Source organism: Ranitomeya variabilis, chromosome 2 (assembly GCF_051348905.1).
Source record: "Ranitomeya variabilis isolate aRanVar5 chromosome 2, aRanVar5.hap1, whole genome shotgun sequence".
NCBI lineage: Eukaryota > Metazoa > Chordata > Amphibia > Anura > Dendrobatidae > Ranitomeya > Ranitomeya variabilis.
The window spans coordinates 264,366,863-264,387,287 of NC_135233.1; the positions used below are offsets into that span (position 1 = coordinate 264,366,863).

At 43.7% G+C, this 20,425-nt stretch overlaps 1 protein-coding gene and 1 long non-coding RNA gene across 8 annotated transcripts in view; one reads left to right on the forward strand and one right to left on the reverse strand.

The window, feature by feature from the left end:
* LOC143809332 (uncharacterized) overlaps positions 1 to 4,516 on the reverse strand; it is a 52,083-nt gene extending 47,567 nt beyond the window's left edge. Inside the window, exon 1 of the long non-coding RNA XR_013222221.1 lies at positions 4,265 to 4,516. This is a non-coding gene — a long non-coding RNA (uncharacterized LOC143809332). The remainder of the gene's footprint in view (positions 1 to 4,264) is intronic.
* The window catches only part of DAB2IP (DAB2 interacting protein), a 273,236-nt gene that overhangs the window by 56,784 nt on the left and 196,027 nt on the right, over positions 1 to 20,425 (forward strand). The window lies entirely within an intron of this gene.

Below are 20,425 nucleotides of genomic sequence, written 5' to 3' on the forward strand. Positions count from 1 at the left end.
CACTGTATGTAACCATCCCCCGCAGTATATAACCATGTCCTCCTTGTACATTACTACCTCCACTGTATATAACTATCCCCGCTGTATATAACCATGTCCTCCCTTGTACATTACTGCCCCCACTGTATGTAACCATCCTCCACTGTATATAAACCATGTCCTCCCTTGTACATTGCTACCTCAACTGTATGTAACATAGTAACATAGTTATTAAAGTTGAAGGAAGACTTTAAGTCCATCTAGTTCAGCCCATATGCTAACCTAACATGCCCTAACATGTTGATCCAGAAAAAGGCAAAAAAACTCCATGTGGCAAATAGTAAGCTCCACTTTGGGGAAAAAATTCCTTCCCGACTCCACATATGGCAATCAGACTAGTTCCCTGGATCAACACCCTATCAAGGAATCTAACATATATATACCCTGTAACATTATACTTTTCCAGAAAGGTATCCAGTCCCCTCTTAAATTTAATTAATGAATCACTCATTACAACATCATACGGCAGAGAGTTCCATAGTCTCACTGCTCTTACAGTAAAGAACCCGCACCTTTTATTATGCTTAAACCTTCTTTTCTCCAGACGTAGAGGATGCCCCCTTGTCTCTGTCTCAGGTCTATGATTAAAAAGATCATCAGAAAGGTCTTTGTACTGTCCCCTCATATATTTATACATTAAAATAAGATCACCCCTTAGTCTTCCTTTTTCCAAACTAAATAGCCCCAAGTGTAATAACCTATCTTGGTATTGCAGACCCCCCAGTCCTCTAATAACCTTGGTCGCTCTTCTCTGCATCCGCTCTAGTTCAGTTATGTCTTTCTTATACACCGGAGACCAGAACTGTGCACAGTATTCTAAGTGTGGTCAAACTAGTGACTTGTATAGAGGTAAAATTATGTTCTCCTCATGAGCATCCATGCCTCTTTTAATGCATCCCATTATTTTATTTGCCTTTGTAGCAGCTGCCTGACACTGGCCACTAAATGTGAGTTTGTCATCCACCCATACTCCCAGGTCTTTTTCATTGACGGTTTTGCCCAGAATTTTAGAATTAAGCACATAGTTATTCATCTTATTACTTCTACCCAAGTGCATGACCTTACATTTATCCCCATTAAAGCTCATTTGCCATTTATCAGCCCAAGCTTCTAGTTTACATAAATCATCCTGTAATATATAATTGTCTTCCTCTGTATTGATTACCCTGCAGAGTTTAGTGTCATCTGCAAATATTGAAATTCTACTCTGAATGCCCCCTACAAGGTCATTAATAAATATGTTAAAAAGAAGAGGGCCCAATACTGACCCCTGTGGTACCCCACTGCTAACCGCGACCCAGTACGAGTGTGCTCCATTAATAACCACCCTTTGTTTCCTATCCCTGAGCCAGCTCTCAACCCACTTACACATATTTTCCCCTATCCCCATTATTCTCATTTTATGTATCAACCTTTTGTGTGGCACCGTATCAAAAGCTTTGGAAAAGTCCATATACACTACGTCCACTGGGTTCCCTTGGTCCAGTCCGGAACTTACCTCTTCATAGAAGCTGATCAGATTAGTCTGACAGGAACGGTCCCTAGTAAACCCATGCTGATACTGGGTCATGAGGTTATTCCTCTTCAGATACTCTAGTATAGCATCCCTTAGAATGCCCTCCAGGATTTTACCCACAGTAGAGGTTAAGCTTACTGGCCTATAATTTCCGAGTTCAGTTTTTGTCCCCTTTTTGAATATTGGCACCACATTTGCTATACGCCAGTCCTGTGGTACAGACCCTGTTACTATGGAGTCTTTAAAGATGAAAAATAATGGTCTATCAATGACTGTACTTAATTCCTGCAGTACTCGGGGGTGTATCCCATCCGGGCCCGGAGATTTGTCAATTTTAGTGATTTTTGGATGCCGCCGTACTTCCTGCTAGGTTAAGCAGGTGACACTTAATGGGGAATTTTTGTTATCACTGATCATATTGTCTGCCATGGAATTTTCTTGTGTAAATACTGATGAAAAAAAGTCATTTAGCATATTGGCTTTTTCCTCATCCTCATCCACCATTTCACCCACAACTATTTACGTAGTTAAAGAATATTTTGAGATTATTTTTACTCTCTCTTGCAATGAGTCTCTCTGTCTCAATCTTTGCTGCCTTGATTTGCTTTTTACAGAATTTATTTAATTTTCTGTATTTATTTAATGCCTCCTCACTACCTACTTCCTTTAATTCTCTAGCTTCTTTCTTTTTGTCACTTATTGCACCCCTTACAGCTCTATTTAGCCATATTGGTTTCCTCCTATTTCTAGTTTGTTTATTCCCATACGGTATATACTGTGCACAGGTCCTATCCAGGATGCTAATAAACGTCTCCCATTTTCTTTGTGTACTTTTATGTCTCAGGATATCGTCCCAGTTAATTGCACCAAGATCCTTTCTCATCCGTTGGAAATTTGCCCTCCTGAAGTTTAGTGTCCGTGTAACCCCTCTACTACACATCTTTTTAAAGGATACATGAAAACTTATTATTTTGTGATCACTATTCCCCAAGTGACCCCCAACCCTTATATTTGATATGCGGTCTGGCCTGTTGGTTACTATTAGGTCTAGCAGTGCCCCCCTTCTTGTTGGGTCCTGAACCAGTAGTGAAAGGTAATTGTCTCTCATAGTTGTCAAAAACCGATTACCTTTGCTGGAACTGAAGATTTCCGTTCCCCAATCTATTTCAGGATAGTTGAAGTCCCCCATAATAATGACTTCCCCTTGAGTCGCAGCTTCATCTATTTGCTTTACGAGGATATTCTCCATTGCTTCCATTATTTTTGGAGACTTATAACAAACCCCTATCAGTAGTTTATTATTTTTTCCCCCTCCCCTTATCTCCACCCACAGGGACTCTACATTTTCATTAAATTCACCTATATTATCACGCCGGATGGGTTTTAAGGACGATTTTACATACAGACACACCCCTCCCCCTCGCTTATCTGTACGGTCATTTCTGAACAGACTATAGCCCTGCAAGTTAACAGCCCAGTCATGGCTCTCATCCAGCCATGTTTCAGATATCCCCACCATGTCATAATTATGCTCCAACAACATTAATTCTAATTCGTCCATTTTGTTGGCGAGGCTTCTGGCATTAGTATACATGCACTTGATGTTCCTCTCTGTACCTCTATTGTTTCTTAAATTATTAACTGTTCTAACCCCCACCCCCCATGCCACCGCCAGCCCCAACTTCCTTATTTGTGCCCAGGTCTCTATCTGCACTATCTTCCCCTCCTATAAATTGAATAACCTCCCCTCCAATCCCTAGTTTAAACACTCCTCCAACCTCCTAGACATTTTCTCCCCCAGCACAGCTGCACCTTCCCCATTGAGGTGCAGCCCGTCCCTAGCGTAGAGCCTGTAGCCAACTGAGAAGTTGGCCCAGTTCTGCAGGAACCCAAACCCCTCCTTCCTTCCTACACCAATTCTTGAGCCACTTATTAACCTCCCTAATCTCCCGTTGCCTCTCTGGCGTGGCACGTGGTACAGGCAGTATTTCGGAAAATACCACATTGGAGGTCCTTGCTTTCAGCTTGCAGCCTAATTCCCTGAAGTCATCTTTAAGGACCTTCCACCTACCTCTAACTTTGTCATTTGTGCCAATGTGCACCATGACCGCTGGGTCCTCACCAGCCCCTCCCAGTAATCTGTCCACCCGATCAGCGATGTGTCAGACTCGAGCGCAACACAACCATCTCCCACTGTATATAACCATGTCCTCCCTTGTACATTACTGCCCCCACTGTATGTAACCATCTCCTGCTGTATATAACCATGTCCTCCCTTGTACATTACTGCCCCCACTGTATGTAACCATCTCCTGCTGTATATAACCATGTCCTCCCTTGAACATTACTGCCTCCACTGTATGTAACCATCTCCTGCTGTATATAACAATGTCGTCCCTTGTAAATTAGTGCCCCACTGTATGTAGCCATCCCCTGTATGACAAGGGAGGACATGGTATATAACCATGTCCTCCCTTATATATTACTGCCCCCACTGTATGTAACCATCCCCCGCTGTATATAACCATGTCCTCCCTTATGCATTGCTGCCCCCACTGTACGTAACCATCCCCCGCTGTATATACCGTCCCTACCCACCCACTGTCATTGTGTGAGACCACCATCGCTGAATGCAGCCATCTCTGCTTTATGCAGCATATTATAACCAAGCCCACAATGTCTCATCCTTGACCAAGGACCTCCACGAACCTTGTGATTATCTCTACTGCTTGACTGATTGCCGGCCCAGGAGTATCGAAGATTTGTCCATTCAGCAGGATGTAACTTCCCTTACTGCTCACATTGTCCTCCACCTCATCTCTACTTCTCCTGGAATGGGGAATAAGTGTAGACATCCAGATGTGCTGCGTGATGAGAATGAACTAAGCACCTCTACCTTCCATGCTGCAGATGTGCATTACTTGCTGTAAAGTGGACTGCCTCTCCAGGCTGCACAGACTGGCTGTATCCTGTTCAGTAGTCTGCCTCTCCATACTGCACACAGACTGCTCAGGCCGCAGGAATGCTTAATCCCTATTATCAATCCATGATAAGGAATATGTTTCTATCTCTCAGTTTATAAAATAGAAAGCTGCAGCTGTGCCCCTTCTTCCCTGCATCATGTCACCCTCCGACTTAATGAGAGGGTGCACGCACATGTGACTGTGGTGACACCTCCTCCTTACAGATAATCTGAGGTTACATTATAACGTGAGGCCGAAGGTCCAGGGCAGAGTCGCTGGGCTGGGGAGTTTGGTTTCTAAGTGGCCGCTAATAAGGTCTTGTTAATTTCACGCTCGATCTTTGTGACATTAATAACCAATGTGCTGCTATAAGGGCCGTACGCGTCCTGCACTGTATATTAAGCGCAATCCATTAACGGGATTTCTGCAAATTGTCTCATTTGTCCTGAGGAATGTTAATAACCATGATTACTGGGAACAGGGAGACATGATTCCAGTACACTCCCTGACAGAAGTTTTGTCGCTTATCCATGTTGTGTAAATAAAAGCTTATAACCTGACGTTAAATTCATCCATTGGTTGTATAAATTATTCTTTTGAAAACTGAAGCCCTCCGAAATGTGGATTAAGATAAGAAAATAAATTGGCATCAATGCAGAAATATTGATCAGTTAATGGACACAGAATGGTCAGATTTTGGCAAGACAAAAGTTTTGTCGCCTGGTCATATAATGCACCCAATCCTAGTTTACATCCTCACCTGTGCTCAGTAAATGATCGGTTAACCCCTTCCCGACCTTTGACGCAGCGTATGCGTTATGAAAACCTGTGCCAATCCGACCTGTGACGCAGCATATGCGTCATGGTCGGATCGCGCTCCTGCAGGCCGGGTGAAAGTGTTAACTGTAATTTCACCCGACCTGCAGGGACAGGGGGAGTGGTACTTGAGCCCAGGGGGGTGGCTTCGTCCCCCCGTGGCTACGATCGCTCTGATTGGCTGTTGAAAGTGACGTTTCACTTTCAATCAGAGCCATAGTAATATTTCACCAATATAAAAAATTGGTGAAATATTACAATCCAGCCATGGCCGATGCTGCAGTAGCATCAGCCATGGCTGGAGATCGTGATCTGCCCCCCGCCACCGCCACCGATCTCGTCCCCACCGTCCTCCGTCCTGTCATCTGCTGTCCTCCGCTCCCCCCGTCCTCCTGTCCGCTCCCCCCGCAGTCCGATCTGCCCCCCCGCTGTCCGATCCCCCCCCTCATACTTATCAACCTCCGGTGTCCCTCCCGGTGTCCGTCCGTCTGCTCCATGGGCGCCGCCATCTTCCAAAATGGTGGGCGCATGCGCAGTGCGCCCGCCGAATCTGCCGGCCGGCAGATTCGTTCCTGGTACATTTTGATCGCTGTGATAGGTTCTATTACAGCGATCAAAATAAAAAAATAATAAATAACCCCCCTCTTTATCACCCCCATAGGTAGGGACAATAATAGAATAAAGAAAAAATATTTACTTTTATTTTTCCACTAGGGTTAGGGTTAGAACTAGGGTTAGAACTAGGGTTAGGGTTAGGGCTAGGGTTAGAGTTAGGGTGAGGGATAGGGTTAGGGCTAGGGTTAGGCTACTTTCACACTAGCGTTGTGTGACGGCCGTCGCAATACGTCGTTTTGGAGAAAAAACGACTCCTGCAAAGTTGCCCGCAGGATGCGTTTTTTCTCCTTAGAATTGCATTAGCTACGCATTGCGACGGAGTGCAAGACGTCGCAACCGTTGTGCGATGGTTGCTTCGTGTTTTGGCGGACCGTCGGCACAAAAAAAAGGTACATGTAATTTTTCTTGTGCGTCGTGTCCGCCATTTTCGACCATGCATGCGCGGACGAAACTCCGCCCCCTCCTCTCCGGGCATTACAATGGGGCAGCGGATGCGATGAAAAACTGCATCTGCTGCTCCCGTTGTACATTTATTTCACAACGTGCGTCGGTACTTCAGGCCGACGCATGGCGACGGCCCCGTACTGACGCTAGTGTGAAAGTAGCCTGAGTGTTAAGGTTAGGGTTAGAATTAGGGTTAGAATTAGGCTATGTGCGGATTTGGCTGCGGATCCGCAGCGGATTGGCCGCTGCGGATTCGTAGCAGTTTTCCATCACATTTACAGTACCATGTAAACCTATGGAAAACCAAATCCGCTGTGCCCATGGTGCGGAAAATAACACGCGGAAATGCTGCGTTGTATTTTCTGCACTCAATTCTTTGTGCGGATTCCGCAGCGTTTTACACCTGTTCCTCAATAGGAATCCGCAGGTGAAATCCACACAAAAAACACTGGAAATCCATGGTAAATCCGCAGGTAAAACGCAGTGCGCTTTACCTGCGGATTTTTCAAAAACTGTGCGGAAAAATCGTCACACGAATCCGCAACGTGGGCACATAGCCTTAGGATTAGAGTTGGAATTAGAGTTAGGGTTAGAATTAGGGTTAGGGTTGGAAATAGGGTTAAGATTAGGGTTCGGGGTATGTTGAGGTTAGGGTTAGGCTTGTGGTTAGGGTTATGGTTTGGGTTAGGGGTGTGTTGGGGCTGGAATTGAGGGGTTTCCACTGTTTAGGCACATCAGGGGTCTCCAAGCGCGACATGGCGCCACCATTGATTTTCAGCCAATCTTGCTTTCAAAAAGTCAAATGGTGCTCCCTCCCTTCCGAGCCCCAACGTGTGCCCAAACAGTGGTTTACCCAAACATATGGGTTATCGCCGTACTCAGGAAAAATTGCACAACAACTTTTGGGGTCTAATTTCTCCTGTTACCCTTGGGAAAATAAAAAAATGGGGGGCTAAAAACTTATTTTTGTGGGAAAAAAAAAGGATTTTTTATTTTCACGGCTCTGCGTTATAAATTTCTGTGAAGCACTTGGGGGTTCAAAGTGCTCACCACACATCTAGATAAGTTCCTTGGGGGGTCTAGTTTCCAAAATGGGGTCACTTGTGGGGAGTTTCTACTGTTTAGGCACATCAGGGGCTTTGCAAATGCAACGTGACGCCCGCAGACCATTCCATCAAAGTCTGCATTTCAAAACGTCACTACTTCCCTTCCGAGCCCTGACATGTGCCCAAACAGTGGTTCCCCCCCACATATGGGGTATCAGCGTACTCAGGACAAACTGGACAACAACATTTGTAGTCCAATTTCTCCTGTTACCCTTGTGAAAAAAAAAAATTGCGGACTAAAAAATAATTTTTGAGGAAAGAAAAAATATTTTTTATTTTCACGGCTCTGCGTTATAAACTTCTGTGAAGCACTTGGGGGTTCAAAGTGCTCACCACACATCTAGATAAGTTCCTTGGGGGGTCTAGTTTCCAAAATGGGGTCACTTGTGGAGGGTTTCTACTGTTTAGGCACATCAGGGGCTCTGCAAACGTAACATTTTTCCCGCAGACCTTTCTATCAAAGTCTGCATTCCAAAATGTCACTACTTCCCTTCTGAGCCCCGACGTGTGCCCAAACAGTGGTTCCCCCCCACATATGGGGTATCAGCGTACTCAGGTCAAACTGGACAATAACGTATGGGGCCCAATTTCTCCTGTTACTCTTGTGCAAATAAAAAATTGCTTGCTGAAAAATAATTTTTGAGGAAAGAAAAATGATTTTTTATTTTCACAGCTCTGCGTTATCAACTTCTGTGAAGCACTTGGGGGTTCAAAGTGCTCACCACACATCTAGATTAGTTCCATGGGAGGTCTAGTTTCAAAAATGGGGTCACTTGTGGGGGAGTTAGGCCATGTGCACACGTTCAGTATTTTTCGCGTTTTTTTCGCCTTTTTTCGCTATAAAAAAACGCTAACATATGCCTCCCGTTATTTTCAGTGTATTCCGCATTTCTTGTGCAAATGTAGCCTTTTTTTCCGCGAAAAAATCGCATCGCGGAAAAAAAAGCAACATGTTCATTAAAATGCGGAATTGCAGGGGATTCCGCACACCTAGGAGTCCATTGATCTGCTTACTTCCCGCACGGGGCTGTGCACACCATGCGGGAAGTAAGCAGATTATGTGCGGTTGGTACCCAGGGTGGAGGAGAGGAGACTCTCCTCCACGGACTGGGCACCATATAAGTGGTCAAAAAATAAGAATTAAAATAAAAAATAGTGATATACTCACCTTCGATGTCTTCCCGCCTCTCAGCTGCATGCTGCCGCTTCGGTTCCTGTAGCTGGTGTGCGGTGAAGGACCTGCCGATGACGTCACTGTCTTGTGATTGGTCGTGAGCGGTCATGTGACCGCTCACGTGACCGCGACGTCATGGAAGGTCCTGCGCGCACACACCATCTATACGGAACGGACGCCGGTGAGGAGATCAGCTGTCTGCGGGTGAGTATAAGCATTTTTTTTATTTTTTTTATTATTTTTAAACATTCTATCTTTTACTATAGATGCTGCAAAAGCAGCATCTATAGTAAAAAGTTGGTCACACTTGTCAAACGCTATGTTTGACAAGTGTGACCAACCTGTCAGTCAGTTTTCCAAGCGATGCTACAGATCGCTTGGAAAACTTTAGCATTCTGCAAGCTAATTACGCTTGCAGAATGCGAAAAAAAAACGCGAAAAAAACGGAAAAAAAAACGCAAAAAAAAATGCGGATTTCTTGCAGAAAATTTCCGGTTTTCTTCAGGAAATTTCTGCAAGAAATCCTGACATGTGCACATACCCTTACAATGTTTAGGCACACAGGGGCTTTCCAAGCGCGACATGGTGTCCGCTAACGATTGGAGCTAATTTTTCATTCAAAAAGTCAAATGGCGCTCCTTCCCTTCCGAGCCCTGCCGTGTGCCCAAACAGTGGTTTACCCCCACATGTGAGGTATCAGTGTACTCAGGAGAAATTGCCCAATAAATTTTAGGATCCCTTTTATCCTGTTGCCCATGTGGAAAAGAACAAATTGAGGCTAAAAGAAATTTTTTGTGAAAAAAAAGTACTTTTTCATTTTTACGGATCAATTTGTGAAGCACCTGGGGGTTCAAAGTGCTCACTATGCATCTAGATAAGTTCCTTGGGGGGTCTAGTTTCCAAAATGGGGTTACTTGTGAGGGATCTCCATAGTTTACATAGTTTAGGCACACAGGGGCTCTCCAAACACAACATGGTGTCCGCTAACGATTGGAGCTAATTTTTCATTCAAAAGTCAAATGGTGCTCCTTCCCTTCCGAGCCTTGCCGTGTGCACAAACAGTGGTTTGTGACCACATATGAGGTATCGGTGTTCTCAGGATAAATTGCCCAACAGATTTTAGGATCCATTTGATCCTGTTGCCCATGTGCAAATGAAAAAATTGAGGCTAAAAGAATTTTTTTGTGAAAAAAAGTACTTTTTCATTTTTACGGATCAATTTGTGAAGCACCTGGGGGTTCAAAGTGCTCACTATGCATCTAGATAAGCTCCTTGGGGGGTCTAGTTTCCAAAATGGGGTCAGTTGTGGGAGCGCTCCAATGTTTAGGCACACAGGGGCTCTCCAAACGCGACATGGTGTCTGCTAAAGATTGGAGCCAATTTTTCATTGAAAAATTCAAATGGCGCTCCTTCCCTTCCGAGCCCTGTTGTGCGCCCAAAGAGTAGTTCCCCCACACATATGGGGTATCGGCGTACTCGGGACAAATTGTACAATTACTTTTGGGGTCCAGTTTCTCCGTTTACCCTTGGGAAAATAAAAAAATTGTTGCTAAAAGATCATTTTTGTGACTAAAAAGTTAAATGTTCATTTTTTCCTTCCATGTTGCTTCTGCTGCTGTGAAGCACCTGAAGGGTTAATAAACTTCTTGAATGTGGTTTTGAGCACCTTGAGGGGTGCAGTTTTTAGAATGGTGTCACTTTTGGGTATTTTCAGCCATATAGACCCCTCAAACTGACTTCAAATGTGAGGTGGTCCCTAAAAAAATGGTTTTGTAAATTTCGTTGTAAAAATGAGAAATCGCTGGTCAAATTTTAACCCTTATAACTTCCTAGCTAAAATAAATTTTGTTTCCAAAATTGTGTTGATGTAAAGTAAACATGTGGGAAATGTTATTTATTAACTATTTTGTGTCACATAACTCTCTCGTTTAACAGAATAAAAATTCAAAACTTGAAAATTGCGAAATTTTCAAAATGTTTGCCAAATTTCCATTTTTTTCACAAATAAACGCAAAAATTATCGACCTAAATTTACCACTAACATGAAGCCCAATATGTCACGAAAAAAAAATCTCAGAATCGCTAGGATCCGTTGAAGCGTTCCAGAGTTATTACCTCATAAAGGGACACTGGTCAGAATTGCAAAAAACGGCCTGGTCATTAAGGTCAAAATAGGCTGGGTCATGAAGGGGTTAATTAGTGTGTGTGTATAAAAAGAAACCCAGCACCCCAAACCTTCACTTGAACTGCAACTTGAACTCTGACAACATGCCAAAAATCCACCCTTCCACCAAAGCCTGGATTATCAAGAGGCTGAAGACCAGATCCACTACAGAGGTGGCTGGCACCTTTAATGTGTCTCAGCGTCAAGTACAAAGAATGAAAAAAGATTTGAAGAGACTGGAGATGTGTTTGACAAGCCCAGGTCCGGCAGACCCCTTAAGACAACTGCTCAGGAGGATCGTTTGTTGGTTAGAAAATCCAAGGCAAGCCCCTCTTCACTGCAAAAGAGCTCCAACAGGCCTGTTCACCGCAAGTCCATGTGTCAACTAGAATAGTTTGTAGGATTCTGTCTCGAATTGACCTCCATGGTCAAATCAGTGCCCAGAGGCCAGCACTAAACAAAAGGCAAATAAAAAACCATGTGGCATTTGCAAAGTCCCACAGCCTGCTAAACAGATGGACGCTGGAAAAGTGGCAGAAGGTGGATTTATTTGATGAATCTTCAGTAGAATTACACCACAGCCTTCGCAAATACTGCAGGAGACCTACTGGAGCCCTTATGGATCCGAAATACACCCAGAAAACAGTTAAATTTGGTGGTGGAAAGATCATGGTCTAGGGTAACATTCAGTATGGGGGTGTGCGAAACATTTGCAAGGTGGAATACAATATCAATAGCCTAAAATATCAAGAAGTATTAGCTACCTCTTATATTCCAAATCATAAAAGGGGTCAAATTCTGCAGCAGGATGGTGTTCCATCTCATACATCCATCTCTACAACAAAGTTCATCCAGGCAAAAAAGATCAAGGTGCTCAAGGAAACCAGTCACCAGACATGAACATCATTGAGCATGTTTGGGGTAGGATGAAAGAGGAAGCTTGGAAGACAAAACCAAAGAATCTAGATGAACTCTGGGAGGCATGTAAGACTGCATTCTTTGCTATTCCTGATGACTTCATTAATAAATTGTATGAATCATTGTTGAATCGCATGGATGCAGTCTTTCAAGCTCATGGAAGTCACACAAAATATTAAATATGACTCTAATAGCACCACAACTTAATTCACCAATGTTGTGCAACATATATTTGTATTTTAAGTTAATTATTTGTTTGAATATCACATTACTTTCTGTGGGCGACAAAACTTTTGTCTTGCCAAAATCTGACCATTCTGTGTCCATTAACTGATCAATATTTCTGCATTGATGCCAATTTATTTTCTTACCCTAAACCACATTTCGGAGGGTTTCAGCTTTCAAAAGAATAATTTATACAACCAATGGATTTATTTAACATCGGGTTATAAGCTTTTATTTACATAACATGGATAAGCGACATAACTCCTGTCAGGGAGTGTACAGGACTGGTCAGCGCCAGCCACCGCTGCTCTCAGTCTGGGAAATGCTCTGGAGCCGGAGAAGAATCCTCAAGACTAGTGATGAGCGAGTGTACTCGTTGCTCGGGTGACCTCCGATTATTTGTTAGTGTTCGGAGGTTTAGTTTTCATCTCGGCAGCTGAATGATTTACAGCTACTAGCCAGTCTGAGTACATGTGGGGATTTCCGAGCAACCAGGCGACCCCCACATGTACTCAGCCTGGCTAGTAGCTGTAAACCATTCAGCTGCCGCCATGAAAACTAAATCTCCGAACACTAACAAATACTTGGAGGTCACCCGAGCGTGTTCGGGACAACCCGAGCAACGAGTACACTCGCTCATCACTACTCAAGACCTTTCCTGTTATGAAATTAGTAGGAGAATAAGTTGTAACAGATGAATATAATAAAAGCATACATTTTATTTTAAAATATTAATAAGAAAGGGTAACAAAGTTAAAGTGACGCAATACAAAGACAAACAGATATAACAGGGTCACCTGTCATATATAGAAGGGAAGCTGAACATTATGCATGCTAAGTAACAATACATAGAAAGTGCACGTATAGCAGGTAGTATATACTGGTAATGTCGGTCCAAAGTATGAACAGAGCAAGCAAGAGCAGAAGTGCAAAATAACCAATTTGTATAAACAAGTAGCATCAGGTTCAGAGCTTACCAGTAGAAATGTGACCCTGCTTTTATTATATTTATCTGTTACTCTTTATTCTCCTACTAATTTCATGTCTTTTTGAGTTGGTGTTTTCATCTACACCATGTTCCAAATTATTATGCAAATTACATTTTTCTCCGATTTTCCTAAATGGTCAGTGCAAATGACAGTCAGTCTAATAAAAGTCATCATCCGTTAGAGTATACATTGAATTTTATTGAAGAAACCTCCCAATGATAACAGTATAATCTCCAAAATGAAGAAAAACTCAAAATGCACTGTTCCAAATTGTTAGGCACAGTAGAATTTCTAAACATATGATATGTTTTAAAGAACTGAAAATGCTCATTTCTGGAATTTGGAGCATAAGGAGGTCACATTCACTGAACAAAAAAGCTATTTAACTGCAAAATATCCTAACAGGCCAAGTTACATGTTAACATAGGAACCCTTCTTTGATATCACCTTCACAATTCTTGCATCCTTAGAACCTGTGAGTTTTTGGAGAGTTTCTGCTTGTATTTCTTTGCATGAAGTCAGAATAGCCTCCCAGCTGCTGTTTTGATGTGAACTGCCTCCCACCCTCATAGATCTTTTGCTTGATGATACTCCAAAGGTTCTCTATAGGGTTTCAGGGGAAAATGGTGGCCACACCATGAGTTTATCTCCTTTTATGCCCATAGCAGCCAATGACTCAGAGGTATTCTTTGCCGCATGAGATGGTGCATTGTCATGCATGAAGATGATTTTGCTCCTGAAGGCACGTTTCTTCTTTTTACACCATGGAAGAAAGTTCTGTCAGAAACTCTATATACTTTGCAGAGGTCATTTTCACACCTTCAGGAACCTTAAAGGGCCCTACCAGCTGTTTCCCATGATTCCGGCCCAAAACATGACTCCACCTCCTTGCTGACGTCGCAGCCTTGTTGGGACATGGTGGCCATCCTCCAACCATCCACTACTCCATCCATCTGGAACATCCAGGGTTGCTCGACACTCATTAGTAAACAAGACTGTTTGCAAATTAGTCTTCATGTATGTCTGGGCCCACTGCAACCGTTTCTGCTTGTGAACACTGTTTAGGGGTGGCCGAATAGTAGGTTTATGCACCACAGCAAGCCTTTGAAGGATCCTACACCTTGAGGTTCGAGTGACTCCAGAGGCACCAGCAGCTTCAAATAACTACTGCTTTGTAATGGTATTTTGTCTGCTGCTCTCTTAATCCAATGAATTTGTGTGACAGAAACCTTCCTCATTATGCCTTTATCTGCATGAACTCTGTCTGTGCTCTGTTTCAGTCACAAATCTCTTCACAGTATGATGATCACTCTTAATTTTTCGAGAACTATCTAATGTTTTCCTACCTTGTCCAAAGCATTGCACTATTTAACACTTTTCAGCAGCAGAGAGATCCTTTTTATTTCCCATATTGCTTGAAACCTGTGGCCTGCTTAATAATGTGGAACATCATTTTTAAGTAGTTTTCCTTTAATTAGAGTCACCTGGAAAACTAATTATCATGTGTATTTAAGATTGATTTCAGTGATCCATTGAGCCCTGAGACACAATACATCCATGAGTTTATTTGAAAAACAAAACAATTAAATCTTTATGACACTCAAATCTAATTTGCGTAATAATTTGGAACATGGTGTATAGGGTGGTCCACTACTAGTGTCTCCTCCCTTGCAACCAGTATGCAACTGGGATTTTTGCTCTTAATACCTTCCCTGTTATGTAGTTGCACAGAGGGTCACGAGATGGAGACATTCAAATAATGCTCAGATCACTGACCTCTGTTCTTTGATTCAAATTTTTACTCTCATACATTATTTAACTATTTGATGGCCATGGAATTTTTATTTTGGCACTTATTTTTTTCCCCACCCTTTCATAACTGTTTTTTATTCTCAGCCACCATATCCGTATGAGGGCTTGTTTTCTTTGCATGATACGCTGTAGTATTTAATTACAACATTAATTTTGTCATACAATACAGTGGTGAAAAAAATGCAATTTCCCCCCAAAATAGAGGCTTTCAGTGACTATAGCAGCTAGAAAATTTATCACAGACTAATCGGCTTCTTCATAGAATCATAGAATGTTAGAGTTGGAAGGGACCTCCAGGGTCATTGTGTCCAACCCCCTGCTCAATTCAGGATTCACTCAACCATCTCAGACAGATGTCTGTCTAGCCTCTGTTTGAAGACTTCCATTGAAAGAGAACTCACCACCTCTCGTGGCAGCCTGTTCCACTCATTGATCACGCTCACTGTCAAAAAGTGTTTTCTAATATCTAATCTGCATCTTCTCCCTTTAAGTTTAATTCCATTGCTTCTCGTATTTCGATGTGCAAATTAGAATAAGGATTATCCTTCTACATTGTGACATCCCTTCAGATATTTGTAGACAGCTATTAAGTCTCCTCTTAGCCTTCTTTTTTGCAAGATAAACATTCCCAGATCCTTTAATTATTCCTCATAGGACATACTTTGCAGTCCGTTCACCATCCTGGTATAACTTCTCTCAACTTGCTCCAGTTTTTCAATGTCTTTTTAAAAATGTGGTGCCCAGAACTGGACACAGTTTTCCAGATGCAGCCTGACCAAGGAGGAGTAGAGGGAGATAATTACTTCATATGATCTAGATGCTGTGCTTCTCTTAATACATCCTAGAACTGTGTTTGCCTTTTGAGCTGCTGCATCACACTGTTGACTCATGTGCAGTCAGTGATCTATTAGTATACCCAAGTCTTTTTCACACGTGCTGTTGCTTAGTTTTATTCCTCACATTCTGTAAATGGGTAATTTTTGTTTTTTTGCCCAGATGCATAATTTTGCATTTCTTTGTTACACTATTTTGTTAGTCCCTGCCCATTGTTCAAGTTTACCTAGATCCTTCTGAATCCTTTCTCTGTCTTCTCCAGTGTTAGCTATCACTCCTAGCTTTGCATCGTCTACAAGTGTAATTGGGTTACCTTTAGTGATGAGCGAGTATACTCGTTACTCGAGATTTCCCGAGCACGCTCGGGTGTCCTTCGAATATTTTTTAGTGCTCGGAGATTTCGTTTTCATCACCGCAGCTGAATGATTTACATCTGTTAGCCAGCTTGATTACATGTGGGGATTCCCTAGCAACCAGGCAACCACCACATGTACTTATCCTCATCACTAGTTACCTTCAGTTCCCTTATCTAGGTCTTTTATAAAAATGTTGAACAACAATGGGGCCAGGACAGAGCCGTGTGGTACCCCACTTGAAACACTTTTCCAATTGGATGTGCAACCATTTATTATCACTAGGGTTGAGCGAAACGGGTCGTTCATTTTCATAAGTCGCCGACTTTTGGCAAAGTCGGCGTCTCATGAAACCCGACCCGATCCCTGTGCGGGGTCGGCCATGCGGTACGCAATCTTGGCGGCAAAGTCGCGTTTCGTATGATGCGTTTAGCGCCATTTTTTCAGCCAATGAATGAGCATGGGCAGAGTGATGACATAGGTCTTAGGGGAGTGAACGCCTATCGTCATGTTATCGCTTGTGCGCAGTAGGGATTTGGAATGTGCAATACGAAATTTTCTGGGCTGGGATGGAGGAGGAGGAGGAGGAGGAGGAGGAAAAAAAAAAAATATATATTTCTTCATTGGGTTTCGTGTTTCGGCCGAAACCCGACTTTTCACGGTGGTCGGCCGATTTCACTCGACTCGACTTTTAAGACAGTGGGGTTTCACAAAACTCGACTCGACCCTAAAAAACTAAAGGTCGCTCAACCCTAATTATCACTCTTTGAGTACGACCACTGAACCAGTTATGAATCCACCTAAGCGTAGCCTTGGCAGTCCCATACTTGGTCATTTTTTCAATAAAGATAGTATGATATACCTTATCAAATGCTTTGCTGAAGTCGAGATGTACTATATCTACCATATTTCCCTGATCCACCCAGTCAGTGATTCCATCATAGAAGGAAATTAGGTTAGCATGACTTGTTTGCTGCAAACCCATGCTGACTCTCATTAACTACTGTATTCTTATCCAAGTAGTTACATGCTGTTTAGTAATTTGTTCAAAAATCTTTCCTGGTATAGAAGTTAGGCTCACTGGCCTGTAATTTCTTGGATCCATCTTTCCTTTTTTGAAGATAGGGACAACATTTTCCCTTCTCCACTCTTCGAGGACTTCTCCTGTTCTCCAGGATTTTTCAAAGATTTCGGCTAGTGGTTCTGCAATTTCCTCTGCCAACTCTTTCAATACCTTAGGATGTAATTCATCAGGACAAAGAGATTTAATTTAATTTCAATTAGCTAAGTGTTCCCCCACTATCTCTCTGTTTATAGATGATGTGGATTATTTTATTCCTTCGATAGCACAGTTAAGATCAGTTGATATTACATTTTCTTTCTTAGAGAACACAGATGCAAAATAGGAATTTAAAAGTTCAGCCTTCTCAACATCATTTTTGACCACATCTCCCTTTTCATCCTGCAAAAAATCTTCACATCATAACTAAAAATAGTGAAAAAATAGCTGTGTATAATAAACTCCCCTCACATGCCGGCCCTGTTCCAGCAGTGTCGGTGCTCTGTCCCGAGGCTCTGATGTGATGGGATGGCACATGGCACCCAAATCGGCGCTGGCGTCAGTATCTCTGTTCTACAGACAAACTGAACATGAAGAGGAAGTCCAGGATAAATTGCAGTCCTGGCTTCCTCTTAATGTTCAGTTTGTCCGAAGGTGGAGATAATGACGCCAGCCCCGATTGGGCGCCAGGCTCACGTTTCATTCACCGTATGACAGCCCCAAGGAGAACGAGTGCCTACACCGTGGGAACGACACTGGCACAGGAGGTCAGTATAGGCTTTATTAAGTTTATCGGGGCATAACATAAAATATATAGCAGTAGGGGTTAAATATCAGGCCCACTGGCAAAAATGTGTACAGATCCGCGTCCTTGTCCATGACAGGAAAATGCTCAGGACAAGGTTTAAAGGTGGAGACATTACTGGACCCACTGTTCAATGGGGTGGATGGCTCCTTCTGGAGTCTAGCTGGTACTCTTGCTTGGTTTGGGCTTATTGCTTGGCTCTCTCAGCCTCTCGGTATTGCTGAATGAGCCTCAATCATCCTTCATGGTCATCTGCACTGAATTGCAGTAGGGCCATCTGCAGGTGGGGGTCCATCCTACCCTGGTTGCAGCTGTGGCTTTCTATCCAAAGGTAGGACCTCTGCACTGGCGCTATCTATACCTTGGCTGACCTCCCCTTCAGCAGGTCTCAGGTGACTGACTTGCTCTGCGTCAAATTGCAACAGTTCAGTGATCATTTGCTGCCTGTTTTTGCCAGTGGAGTTAATCTGTCTCACCATCACTCTGGCTCCCCTCCATGCCTGTGGCTCCTCTCCATGACTCTGGTTCATCTCCATAACTCTGGCTCCTCTCCATGACTTTGGCTCCTGTCTGTGGCTCCTGTGCATGACTCTGGCTCCACTCCATGCCTGTGGTTCCTGTCCATGCCTGTGGCTCCACTCCATGCCTGTGGTTCCTGTCCATGCCTGTAACTCACCTCCATGATTCTGTTTCCTCTCTAAAAACAAAAAAACTGACTAGCACCTTAGAACAGAATAGATCAAGTGTGAAAAGGTGCAAGCTTGCATAACATACAAACAAAAGAATATGGTAGCACTCTGTAGGTGCTAAGATGTCGGCAGACATTGAGACAGAATTTGAACTGCATTACTGCTATGCAGAATATACTAATAAAAATGAAGATGCTTAGTGCATAAATTGGCCAATTGTTGAGAATCCACGAACATAAAAGAGCCTGAAGACCCACCTCTTCCGACAAGCCTACAACCTGCAGTAACCACCGATCGACCAAACCGCTGCACGACCAGCTCTACCCTCGCATACTGTATCCTCACCCATCCCTAGTAGATTGTGAGCCATCGCGGGCAGGGTCCTCTCTCCTCCTGTACCATTTGTGACTTGTATTGTTCAAGATTACTGTACTCGTCTTTATTATGTATACCCCTCCTCAGGGGCTGGCTGGCACTTTTCAGCCTGGGGGGCAATCACAAGGTAGTGGCCCTCGAGTCGCGGTGTCCCTCCTTTTCCCTGCTTACATCTGGCCATTGCATTGAAGAAGTAGAGATAACAGGCTTTAAAAACAGGCTGGTATGTAGATACGGGAACAGAACAGAGTTTACTCTGGAGATATTGGAGCAGAACCGAGCTTCCTACAGAGATATGGGTGCAGAACCGAGCTTAAGGTACCTTCACACTAAACGATATCGCTAGCGATCCGTGACGTTGCAGCATCCTGGCTAGCGATATCGTTGAGTGTGACAGGCAGCAGCGATCAGGATCCTGCTGTGATATCGCTGGTCGTTGCTGAAAGTTCAGAACTTTATTTGGTTATCAGACCGGCGTGTATCGTCGTGTTTGACACCAAAAGCAACAATGCCAGCGATGTTTTACACTGGTAACCAGGGTAAACATCGGGTTGCTAAGCGCAGGGCCGCGCTTAGTAACCCGATGTTTACCCTGGTTACCAGTGTAAAATGTAAAAAAAACAAACACTACATACTCACCTTCGCGTCTCCCGGCGTCCGCTTCCTGCACTGCCACTGACTGAGTGAGCGCCGGCCTGCACTGCCACTGACTGAGTGAGCGCCGGCCGTAAAGTGAAAGTACAGCACAGCGGTGACGTCACCGCTCTGCTGTTAGGGCCGGCACTCACACAGTGCCGGGAAGCAGACGCCGGGGGACGCTAAGGTGAGTATGTACTGTTTGTTTTTTTTACATTTTACACTGGTAACCAGGGTAAACATCAGGTTACTAAGCGCAGCCCTGCGCTTAGCAACCCGATGTTTACCCTGGTTACCCGGGGACCTCGGCATCGTTGGTCGCTGGAGAGCGGTCTGTGTGACAGCTCTCCAGCGACCAAACAGCGACGCTGCAGCGATCGGCATCGCTGTCGCTATCGCTGCAGCGTTGCTTAATGTGAAGGTACCTTTACTACAGAGCAGTGGCATAACTACAAAGTTATGGGCCCCGATGCAAACTTCAAATGGGATCCCCCCCATGCCAAAATATATAGGTGAATTAGAAATGGTGACACACGCAAACGACATCTGCGTTAGTAATACCTGCACCATTATGGAATTAGTTGTAGGCTGGATTCACAAGAGTGAAGTACATGGTCTATATACAGACCACAACCTCCAGCCTTGTGGAGGGTATCCCAATCCGAACTCACACCCTCATGTGTCTATGGTAATACGCTCCTGTAAACCCAGCCTGACAGGGATGACCCCTTATAAATGGAAGTGTGCCCCTCTAAACCCTGGTGGGGAAAGTCACATCCTGACAAGTAATATTGCCAATTCTCCAACCATAAATTGTGCATTTCCAGAGCTGGCAAATGGGAGTTCAATACTAGAACACGTCAACTATGATTCCCGTCCCGCCTCAAGGAAG